A 12,998-nucleotide genomic window follows, 5' to 3' on the forward strand; every position below is an offset into this window, starting at 1 on the left:
TTTTTCTTTTTTTTTTTTTTTTTTTTTTTTTTTTTTTTTTTTTTTTTTTTTTTTTTTTTTTTTTTTTTTTTTCTAAAGAGCCTTTAAATAGATCAAGGAATCCTATTACAAGTTGAATTCCGTTTGGAGAAAATCCCAGATTTTTAGGCTTCATTTAACCGACGATTTTAGCCCATTTAAATTCAGAATTCGGACTTTTGGTAAACTACAAAGTTGTTGCCCTTAAGTTAAATTTCCATTTCCAACTTGAATCATCTCAATTGGATATCTGAGCCGAACGTTATGTAAAAAATACTAACTGATATGCAGGCTAGAATCCTAATCCGAATTGGACTGGATTTGGTGCAAATTCCTTTTTTTCTTGCTCCCATTGGACTTGAATTTAATTGGCTAGCCCCACTTTGCATGTAAAGCCCTTATTAATTGCAACACAAAGATATTATATAATCAGTAACAAAATAACATAAAAGTAAAGCTAAATATGTAGATATGTGAGTACTTTATTGTATATATTTCATGCACATATAAAATACCCCAAAACCTACATTTTTTGCTAGTCCTCGAGCAAAATAGATAAAGAGTCAAACAAAATATAAGAAATTTATCCTAACTAATCCACTTTCAAAAAAAAAAAAAAAAAAAAAAAAAAAAAAAAAAAAAAAAAAAAAAAACTGAGAGGAAAAGGAGGCGCCGCATAGAAAAATTTGCTTTTGGGAGTCTTTCAAAAGAGGAGTATCTGAGGACAAAGGCGAGAGTTTCATGTTGATCAACTAATTCAGATTAAAGACATAAGTTTTATTTGGTTTCTTTTCAATTTTATAATGAACTAAATTTTATTTCTAGAGCATTGATGTAGTCTAGCAATGAACACACAATTTATTTTCTGAGTTATTTTATTTTTAATATTTCCATGATTGAGTGTTTAATTCTTATTCTTAATGCTTACTATTTTTTACAAATTATAGTTTGATCAATTGAATTACAATGAGACCGAGAGGCGATTTGTTATTTTAGTTCTAGAATTAAACACCATTAGTTGAACGAAAGTAGAGATACTTTACCGCGATTAGTGTGATTTTTCAGAAAATTCAAAGTACGTAATGAGTCTCCAGTTAATTAAATTCGCATAGAGATATGGAATTGTTAGTTAAAGATATTTTTGATATTATTCGAGAGAAGATATTGAATACTTAAGAAATTTTTAATCATCAACAGGAGATTATTAGAATTTAATAATTAGGAAGAATAAATTGTGTGGGATTTGTTAGGTGAAATCAATCGCTCTAGATTCATTCTTACCATATTTTTTGACTGTTAGATTTTTATGCTTTGTTAATTCTTTTTATTCGTAGATTTATTTTTATTCAATAGTTTAACTTAATTTAGATAGTAGAACGTTCCATTTATTTTCGATTTTCCAAATAGTAATTAATTTAGTGAATTTCGATATTCAATAATATAGTTAATCCCTGTGGGTTCGACATTCGTTTTCTAAAAACACTTTACTACTTGTTACGATTCTATGCACTTGCAGATTATTTTATGCGAACAGAACCTCCTTTTCACCCCATTTCTTAAGGGTGACTCCTTTGGAACCTAAAGGTGCACTCTCTTGCTAAAGAATGTCCTTTTTAGATCATCAATAGTATACTTCCTTATTAAGGAACTATCAAATGTGCACTGTCCCATTTTCTGGACCGTCCCTTGCTAAGGACTAGCTGCAATATGATTGTCCCTTGTTAAGGACTAAATACAATACTGAGTTTTTAATCACGATTTGCCATAGGTTTTCAAAACATATTCAATATGCTCACAAAAAAATAATCCATTCATAATTCTCAAAAATATAAAGATATATTCACACATACAAATTTAAATAAATTTAGGTTGTACCACAAGTTTTTCATAAAACGAATAGTCTATATGCACATCAAACATTTATAAAATATCAATTTATATATAGAATATCAACATATTTCTTTGATATAAAATAGTTTAATAATCAACATTATTTTGCCAAAATTAGTAAACACCACTTACCTCTTAGTTGCAAAAATATGAAACTAACCTCTCTTGAATCACAACAAATTAGTAGAATTAGAACCTAGTAACACCAAAGATAGGTCCATCGATACACAATTTCTCACTTAATATCATTTTTCACACTTAAATAGTTTAACCTATCATCATTAAGGCCTACGGAGGTATCTAGTTTCTTTGAAACACATTTCAGCTTTGTCAGTGGGCTTAGCTATTGAATTCGTGGCTATCACTACTTGGGGTTGTAGTTATTAAATTGATAAATAGGAGCATTGAAATGCCCCATTTGATGCCTGAACTTGTCAATCAAGTTTCCAAATTTTTCACAACTATTCTAATTATAGTGTTCGCCTATATCTACCACCATAAATCCCTTGATGCCACAAAACATAAGATATTGCTAGTCAATTTTCTGAACAATGGTAGTGCATGGATGGAAAATTGGTTAACTTAAATAATATATAATTTCTTATTCCTACGTTATAGGGGCTAACAAGATATTCTAGGCTTGAAAAGCATTGCTGCCTTCTACAATAATTTAGAGCTGAATACACGTCACTAGAAGGATGATAAGAAGATAAATATCAACCATAAAGCAACCTTTTCCCTTTCACATGGTGACAAACTTGAATTGATAAGGTCCAAGCCTATTGCTTTATTAGGTACTATTTCAAAGCCTATGGAGTACCCTTTCCTAACATACAGCCATATTGAACATTCATAATCTAATATAATAATAATTATAGGAGCCATTTTTCTATTAATATAATGATAGTCTAGGTTCATGACAATTGCTAGCTATTTAATATTCAAACTTCTTAAATTTAGAGCATGAGAAAATCATACCTGTAGGTTTCCACGCATAGCCGCATAGAAGAAAAGAAAACCTTAATCATGTGTTGTGACTGAAACAAAAGGAACCTTCTTATGTATATACACGTGTAACTTAAGAGATAAAAGGTTAGGGTTTTTAAAAGCTTATCAAAGCCCATATATTTACTTATGCTATCTCACTTGGGCTTAATATACCATAGAATTTATCTTATTTTTAATATCCTAGGCCCAAATCAATTAAATCCATTTAATTGTAGGCCTCCTTTTTAATTTACGTATAAGAATTAAATTGGTATCAAAACTATGGGGTGTTATATTTAATGCGGTGGTAACAGCTTTCTCCTAAATATTTTTCAGCTTTCCTTTGTCCTACTCCCTCCTGATGTTTATCCTTACTAGTAGAATTGTCAGAAGTGTCGCTCCTGATGGCAGATTAAACCTTCTGGCCTCTACTTTGCTTAACCGATTAGGCATTTCTCCTCTGACTCCTTCCCAACCCTTCATAACTAGAATCCTTTCATAACCTACTGATTTGTACGTCTTCGCTAATGTCTAACTGTTCTGGGACTGCTAAATATCCTTGGACAAGGCCCACGGCCCAATATACATTTATAGGCCCTTCATCCCTACAATAGTATATCATTTCTGATTAAATATGTTTTAAGGGATAATTACAGTAAACCCACCTGTGGTATGACCCGTTTTCACTTTGCCTACCCGTGATTCAATTATTTACACTTTGTCCACCTGAGATTAATCATGTTAGCCTTTCGTAACCCACCTCTTCGTTTGTTGTTAGAAAAACACATTTTTAGGCAAAAACAAATATAACAAGAATAAAAAAGTTTTAGGGTTTTGATTGCTTAAAAACTTCTATAAGAACAAAGTGGTGGAATAGCACACAAATCCCACTCTGATCTTGGCTTCTCTCCCCACTGTAGCTGGGATTCAAAATGGGTTTGAAGTTGGAAATGGGGGTGGGTTTGCTACTGTGGTTGGGTTTCATTTGAGCTGCCTCATATGAAACTCCATGGCCGACCCTTCAAGCTCGTTTCCCTCAATCATTGACGCCACCTTTGCGGCAAGCTCCTCCTCCTCAACGGTGAGCTCCTCCATTGAACCTCCATGGCCAACCCTTCAAGCTCCCACAATAAATCTCACAGAGCCCTCTTTCTCACTCTAAACCCGAGCTTAGACTCTCTAAGCTCTCAGCCTGAGCTTTTTCTAAACCCCTATTCTCTCATCTCTAAAACTCTCCTAAACGAACTCCTTGGCCGCCCCTCTCAACTTCACCCCCTCACATCAACGTTGCCACCTCAGGCAACCTCACCACATTAGACCCTTACCAAACCCGAGCTCCTTCTCTCTAATCTCTGAAACCCTCTCAAGCCGAGCCTCCCTCGGACTTCCAAGGTCACCCATCTCCAATCATCAACCACCACCACTCCACAGTGGTTCCTCTGCTCTCTGCATCTCGGCCTAACCTGGGTTTTAGGGGTTTGTTAATGATGGGTTTAGGTGAATTTTCCAGAGAGTTTTCTTTGTGTTGGATTGTGAATTAATTTTTGGTTTGATAAAGGGGTTTGATTGAAAGGTTGGTCTAGAGGGTTTGCTGGATTTCTCTCCCTGTCTTACATTCCGATCTAGCACCTAAAAGCCACTACCACGACACCAAACCCATGGCTAATCTACCATGATCCAAATCCACGGCTAGATTTTTATATACCTCACACTTCAATTGTTGGCTTATCTCTATCTCAATCTCTCTTTGTTGATAATGTTGCTGGTTGTTTTGAGATGTTGGTCTTCTTGTAAAATTTGGTTCAAAATTTTGAGTTGTTGTGAAATTGTTGATCTTGTTATAGATTAAAAATAATTTCATTGAGCCATTTGATTGGCGTGTAGAAACTGGAGAACAGGAAGCCTCATGTCTCTTGATGATTAAGAATATCAATTTGCATGTACCTTACATTTATAGAAGCACACTCTAGTCCGAGTATGTTCAAGGTGAAAATCATATTCCATGACCGAAAAAAAGTACTAGGTCATTTTAGTGCTATTTTATTTTATTATAATATTTAATTGATTGGAAAGTTGATTTTGAATCAAGATTATGTATTATGAACAATTAATTATTTAAAATAATATAACATGGGAGACTAGGAATTTCAAATAATAAAAATTATCTTTAAGACCACATGAGAGTGTAGCTTAATGGTAGGAGTTCTTGTCTTAACATCCAAAAAGAAACAGTTCAAGCGATAGCTCCAGGAAAGCCCTACGGTACATGTAATATTATTCATTGCCGTCACGTGGCATGAGGTCGATGAGTCAACACTAAAGAACTTTTTTTTTTTTAATTGAGAAAAAAAAAAGTACATTTTCAAATCTAAATCTTCTAAAAAATTTACACACCAACCCGATTATGGTCTAAATTGTAATAATCTATCAGGTAGGTGTAATTGTAGTTATCTGTTGAGAAATGGGTTTAAAAGAGTTGAATAAAATTCTAAATTATTTTTAAGGCTTTACAAAATAATTTAAACTCAACGACCCAACCAATTGGTGTTTAGAGTAAGGAAGACGATTTCGTACCGTACCGGCCGGTACCGCTGAAATATTTCGTTCCGGCGCTGAAGCGGTACAGAAACGGGCTGAATCGTACCGCCCAAAATACCGGGAATGTACCGGCTTGTTTCGGCTATTCCAGCGAATTTTCGGAGCTTTTCGACGGTATTTTTATTCCGGACCGGTACAAATATAACNTTCATTGAGCCATTTGATTGGCGTGTTGTTCCTCCACTTTGTTCTCATTGAAGTTCATGAGCAATGAAAAACCCTAGCTTTTTTATTTTTGTTATATTTGTTTTTGCCTAAAAATGTGTTTTTCTAACGGCAAACGGAGAGTGGGTTACGGAAGGCTAATAGGACTAACCTTAGGTGGGCAAAGTGTAAATGATTGAACCACGGGTAGGCAAAGTGAAAACAGACCATACACAAGTGGGTTTATTGTAATTATCTCATGTTTTAATTACATCCCAAGCTTAGAAACCTGGAGAACAGGAAGCCTCATGTCTCTTGATGATTAAGAATATCAATTTGCATGTACCTTACATTTATAGAAGCACACTCTAGTCCGAGTATGTTCAAGGTGAAAATCATATTCCATGACCGAAAAAAAGTACTAGGTCATTTTAGTGCTATTTTATTTTATTATAATATTTAATTGATTGGAAAGTTGATTTTGAATCAAGATTATGTATTATGAACAATTAATTATTTAAAATAATATAACATGGGAGACTAGGAATTTCAAATAATAAAAATTATCTTTAAGACCACATGAGAGTGTAGCTTAATGGTAGGAGTTCTTGTCTTAACATCCAAAAAGAAACAGTTCAAGCGATAGCTCCAGGAAAGCCCTACGGTACATGTAATATTATTCATTGCCGTCACGTGGCATGAGGTCGATGAGTCAACACTAAAGAACTTTTTTTTTTTTTAATTGAGAAAAAAAAAAGTACATTTTCAAATCTAAATCTTCTAAAAAATTTACACACCAACCCGATTATGGTCTAAATTGTAATAATCTAAGGTAGGTGTAATTGTAAAGGCTTAACTGGGTTTTTTTGAAAAATTTTATTACTTACATAGCAACTTACAGCAACTAGTGACCATCATCGAAGCATCAACTTGCTAGATCATCAACAACATCATCTTCTTCTTCGTTTTAGCCAGTTAGATCTTCTTTTTAGCCATTATAATCGCTCCCTTCTTCCGTTCTTCGTCTGCTCTCCCCTTGCTTCTTTTGCTCTGCGTGTTGAAATTCTTTCTCTACTTTTTTGAGAAGCTTTGTCTGCTTGTATGTTTTAAAATTTACTGCTGTACTTATTTCTCTTGGTTTCTCTGCCAAACTTTTCCCAAAGCCACGTGACTCTCCTTAGTTTTTATCACTTGCTCATTTTGCCCTTTCAATTACTTTTCATTTTTTATTTAGTCAATTACTTAGATGTTTGTATGTTTAGTCAATTGCTTGTATGTTTTAAAATTTACTACTGTACCTATTTCTCTTGGTTTCTCCACCAAACTTTTCCCAAAGCCACGTGACTCTCCTTGGTTCTTATCTCTTGCTCATTTTGCTCTTTCAATTACATTTTTTTTTTTTAGTCAATTACTTAGATGGGCAAGTGTCAACTTCTAGTGGCATGGAGTTTAGTTTAACTGATTATCTAGGTCATAGATAGAAATTTAACTATTCTTTGAATATATTAACAAATTCTTTAAGTCCTAAAGAATATTGAAAGTACAGGTTCTAAGAGAATTATTATTATTATTATTATATAAAATAACGGTAAATCCGAAATGGTACACCGGTATTGACCGGTATCCGAAATGTATCGTACCGGTGGCCAAACCGGTACAGCTTCCGGTACGGTATTGACTTCCTTGGTTTAGAGTTATCACGTTGGGTTGGCTTTTCAGCCTACCTTTATAATGCTATCAAGGGGTTGGCTTGCTTTTCAGTCATGAGAGCTGTGACGACTTGTAATAACAAGATAGATAAATGCAACAAAAGACGAGAAGAGTAGTTATGGAATCTGAGTCCAGCCCCTACCATTGTTTGACTAGTATTTATAGTTCCACTATTTTTTTTATGAAATATATTTATATAGTTCATCTGTGAAGCTTAAGCATCATAAATAATAAAATATTTTGAGAAAACCGTACTGCAATCCCATGGATCTACCCACAAGGAAGATAGAGAAGAGAGTGGAGACCGTGTTCAAACTCAAAACCATATTTCCCACCATTCAGCAAATAACAACAACCAGGCCTACCATGAAGCAAACCCAAAGTACAGAGAGTACTCAAAATTAGATTGGGATTCATATTACTAGTTTTTTTTTTTTTTTTAATGGGGAAACACATGAAATTTCATTCATTTGAAATTGAGTTACAACATAGGACAAAAATAGCAGAGAAAAAAAACACAAACAGCTACAAGCCACTGTCCTCTTAGATTACATGCCTCATAAAGCTTGGACAAACACCTTTCCAAACCTGAGAAACACCAGAAATTTTGGCAGCTCTTGCAATCTCTTGTGCTCTTCTATTGCATCTCCTTTTCAAATGCTAAAAAGAGCACCAAGAAAAAGAGGAAGAGATATCTTTAATGTTCTGAATAATGTGCCCTAGCTCACTGCCAATATCAGTTTCTAAGATGGTTTGAATGATTGAGAGAGCATGGACTCAACAAGGACATGGGAAATCCCCATTAATGAAGCAAGCAGCACCCCCTCTTGTAGCACCATAGCTTCAATAATCTCAGCAGAGAAAGGCGTTGGAAGAATTTTGTTTGATGCTGCTATAAGGGAGCCTCGACAATCACAAATCACCACTGTAATGCAAGAAGGCTTGCCATCGTTTGAAGCAACGCCATCAACATTGATCTTGAAGAAACCCAAAGGAGGGGCTTGCCATGTTGTTGGGGTAGGGGCTGGAGAAAAGCAGGGAGGAACAAGCATCTTTATACTCACTAAGCATTCTGTTTGCCATTTCCAAACCTGGCTTGGAGGAGTGCCCGAGTCATTGTGCAAAGCTTGGTTACGATTCCACCAAATGGACCATGCCACCGCAAAGAAAAGCTCCAAATCATTTGGGAAACCTTTATCAATAATGTCTNTCCCATGGATCTACCCACAAGGAAAGATAATATATCTTTTGTTATATAAGTAATAATAACGAAAGATAAATTTAAATAAAATTTTTGGGAAAAAAAACTACATAATTATATATATATATATATGTATGGAAAACAGTCTAAAACTTCATTTTAACTAAATATAAGTTAACTAAAGTACAAAATTCCAAAGCATGAGGAGGAGAGTCTTCAATCCAAATGAATAAAAACCCTACGCTACACTGCAATACTTTTAATTGTTGTCATTTAAACCCTAGCTTCATTAGCATGACAATCAAAATCCTATCCCACTTTATTAAGTTCTGAATTAGACATCTAATATATACACAAAAAAATGCATTGATTTATCCAATAAAAGTGCAGAAAATTATTATTTAAATCATTTAACTATGTCACAAATACTCTCTTATATGTGGACTCAAACTCTCTTAGTAAGTCTAGCCTAACATACGAAATTTTATTGCTTTATAAATTGAAGATAGAGAAGAGAGTGGAGACCGTGTTCAAACTCAAACCATATTTCCCACCATTCAGCAAATAACAACAACAGGCCTACCATGAAGCACTAAGGCAATGTCCATAGGTTCTCTGGAAGAGGAAGAAACTTCAACTGGGCAATTGTGCCATTGTGCCCAAGACAGCTTTGCATGATCACAGAGAAAAAGTGCATGGGCAGCGAATTCAATGACTTTGTCACATAGAGGGCAAAAGCTTGAGCAATGAATACCCCTGTGGCTTAAGTTGAACATAGTGGGAAGGCCATTTACACAAGTCCTCTAAGCAAAAATTTTGAGCTTTTGAGGAACTTTCTGACTCCAAATCTTCTTCCACAACAATGTTTTTGAATCAGAAGATGAGCACTCACCAACATCACAAGAGTCCACTAGACTTGAAGCAATGTGGTATGCACTTTTGACTGTAAAGACCCCCTATTTATTACCTAACCAGATGAGGCTGTCTTTGGGTAGATTATAGTTGAGGGGAATTTTTAAAATTGTACTAGCTTCAAAGGGTAAAAAGATGGACCTGACCACTTCTACTTTCCACCATTTGGTATCATTATCAGTAAGGGAGGATACCATTGGATAGTCGTCAAAAACTGTTTAGGGTGTAATTACTTTGTGAGAAGTTGGCGTTGGCAGCCACTTATCCTCCCAAATATGTATCCGTCGGCCATTACCCACCCTCCCTCTTGTGCCTTACTATTGTGAATACTCCACCAAGGATAAGAGGAGTTGCTTCCTTTTTTGGAATTGAGAACATCATCATGGGGAATGTATTTTGCTATAAAAACCCGAGCAATCAAAGAGTTTGGGTTTGAGAGAATTCTCCAACCTTGTTTGGCCAACATGGCAAGGTTGAAAGCTTGGATGTTTTTTAAACTCATCCCTCCTTGAAACTCTGATTTACACGTCCTCTTCTAGTTGACCCATGCAATTTTATTCTCATTCATCCTTTGCCCCACAAGAAGTTCCTCATCATATTTTCTAAATCTTTACATAAAGTCTATCCTCCCATATTACTAGTTATTATGATCCATCCACCTTGTAAAATAATAATAAAATGCTATTAAAGTCCACGTAATTAAAACAATTACTATTAGTTAAAAACTTCAACTCCTTATCAAAAAAAAAAAAAACTTCAACTCTGGTCCATCGAAGATTCCACTATGATCACGTTGATGTCCTTGTCTAAGATGAAGATTTTTTTAATACGATAGTGTGGAACCCTGACCCAATTTCCTAAGAAATTACTACTGTAGTAGATTCCTTTGCTTTTTAACATTTGGCCCTTACTAGAACTTTATCCCACTGATTGACAATCCTGACCTCACCCAAGGCTCAAACTTTAAAGACACTAGGTTGTCTTGGATCAAGTAGTAAATGTAGTTCTAGCAATAACAATTCCTTCATCCAAAACTTTAATTCACTAGTCAAAACTCACCCACAAAGATTCATTGGCTATCCCTTTTTTCTTTTTTTCTTTTGATTCATTAGTCATTCATCAATCGCAATTACTTTCTGTCCTTCCATGATTCTAAAACAAAAGAATCTTAGGTCATGTTTGGTTAACTTGTTTTCAGGATGGCTCAACAAATTTAAAGAGCTTAGACAAAAATTTTAGAAGGGACTTTTATTAATTATTTAAATATTAATTAGATAATATTTATTTAACTTTTAATTTTTTTTTTTTTATATTTAGAATCTATTTATCATTCTCTTTGAGATACAAAATTACTAATAAGATTTTTCATTTAAGTTTCATTAACATTTCCAAAAATTCTTAAATTTAATCCATAACAATTTTCGCATACCCATAAATGCCTATATTTTTGAGTAAAATCTAGATCATTGGAATTTTCCATTTCTGTTATAGTTAACTCACTACCAGCCGGATCGTTTTTATACTTGAACTTTGGGTTTCACTACTATTTTGCTTTCATCAAAAATGTAACTAGAAATGTAATTGTCATTGGAATTGACAATACCACTTAAAATGTAACTATCAATACAAATTTGAGAACGAAAATAGCTGTCAATACAGCTAGTAATGTGTTTATTCCAACTATATTTAGTATCATATATGTAAGGATCATAGTGGGGATCATCACTATTAGATACACTATTTAGATAACAAAAATTCCGAGAATTAGAAAAAGAGCTTTCTAGTTCACTTAGAAAAGAATGAGCATTGTCAATCTCAAAAATTTGATTTTCAATATCAAAACATAAGTAATCCAGTATCCTTATGCATGAAGATAATCAATTCGGTCGTTGTGGTTGGACTCTATTATGGATTTTTGACCACATTTTCCATAGGGCCTTCTTATCTCTTCCTTGTCCAAGCTTGGGATATAGAAGAAGGAATCGAGAAGAAAGGATCAGCAACAATTGGTTTTATTATGGGAATGATGTTCATATCAATCTATTATGCGCCTTTGCATCTAGCATTGGATATACCTTATACAATAACTGTCCTAGCTCTACCGTATCTTTTGTTTCATTTCATCTGGAACAATCACAAACACTTTTTGATTATGGATCTACTACCAGAAAGAGCAAATAGAAGCAAACCTAAATGAAGATCAAAGAAGAGTAGCTAGCCAACAACGAAGAATGCTATAAAAATAGAATCAAGATGGAGACAAAGAGAACCAAGATGGGCAGGGAAAAAAAAATACTAATCGATACTGCATTTGATTTCTTGAGATTTAAGATGGAGAGAACATGTTTTTTTTTTGTTTTTTCGTATAGATTCAAATAATAAAAGTTAGTTTCTATCAATGAAGTTATTTGTAAAGACATTAATTTAGATTTTAAATAGGAACATTATCTCTTCAATTTCTATGTTTTAGGAAAGAGGGCTTTATTTATTTATTTATTTTGATAAACCATCGGTTACAAAAGGGCCTAATTTTCTCTCTTCAAGCTTCATTAATTTTTACTCTTCATATCAATTTATTTCTATTAGTGGGGCCTTAAATTTTTTTTCCTAGATGAAGGGGTCGTAATTAATTTGCATTGAGGGGTCTTCTTTTATTTGGGCCTTAGGCCATTGCATCAATTACTTCTATGATTGAGCCGGCACTGTTGTTTTCATCACTCAGGGGCTGTTTTTAAAAAAATCATTACTCCACACTCAATTTTTATCATTCATCACTTATCACTGAAAAATATCATGACTTCTTAAGATGGCATGTTTGGCACTTGTTTCCAATTTTGATAACTCAAAAAATTTTACTTTATGTGAGACCCATCGATTGACTTGGTGCAGCTTTTACTTCTTATTTCTTTTTTTTTTTTTTTTTTTTTCCTTCAACCCCCAACACCTAAACTCACCGAACCCAATGAAAAAATTAAAAAAAAAAAAAAAAAAAAAAAAGACCACCAGACCGGATTTGACAACTCTCTGATTATGGGTCCCTCAAATATGTGTATTTACCAAAATGTCATCATAACTTTGTTTCCATAACTCAAAAACACATAAAAGTTGTTTTCAGTTTCCATAACTTATCACTCAAAAATTAGATAATTGAATGATGGAAACAAAAACTGAAAACAAATCCAAACAAACCAAACAGTTGTGGGACCAATCAGTTTTGAGTTATGGGCGATGAAAACAGAGGGATGGGTGATGAAAAACACTAAACCAAACCGCCCCTCAATTTTCATTTTTCATAACTCAATTCTCAAATTTTGTGGGCCCCACTTCAAGGTAACTTGTTTGGTTTAGTGTTTATTCTCAATTTCCATAGCTGATTACTAAAAAATTTGAGTCAGTGTAATGAAAACTTTCATGAAGACGTGGCAAAACAGGCGGGTTAGGTCAGGTTGGCGGGTTAAACGGGTCACGGGTCAATTAGGTTGCGGGTCGGGTGGAGTCGGGTTGACCTGTATTTTTCAAAGTTTTTTTTTTTTTTTTC

Source organism: Quercus suber, unplaced genomic scaffold, assembly GCF_002906115.3.
Source record: "Quercus suber isolate HL8 unplaced genomic scaffold, Cork oak 2.0 scaffold_305, whole genome shotgun sequence".
In the NCBI taxonomy this organism is placed as follows: domain Eukaryota; kingdom Viridiplantae; phylum Streptophyta; class Magnoliopsida; order Fagales; family Fagaceae; genus Quercus; species Quercus suber.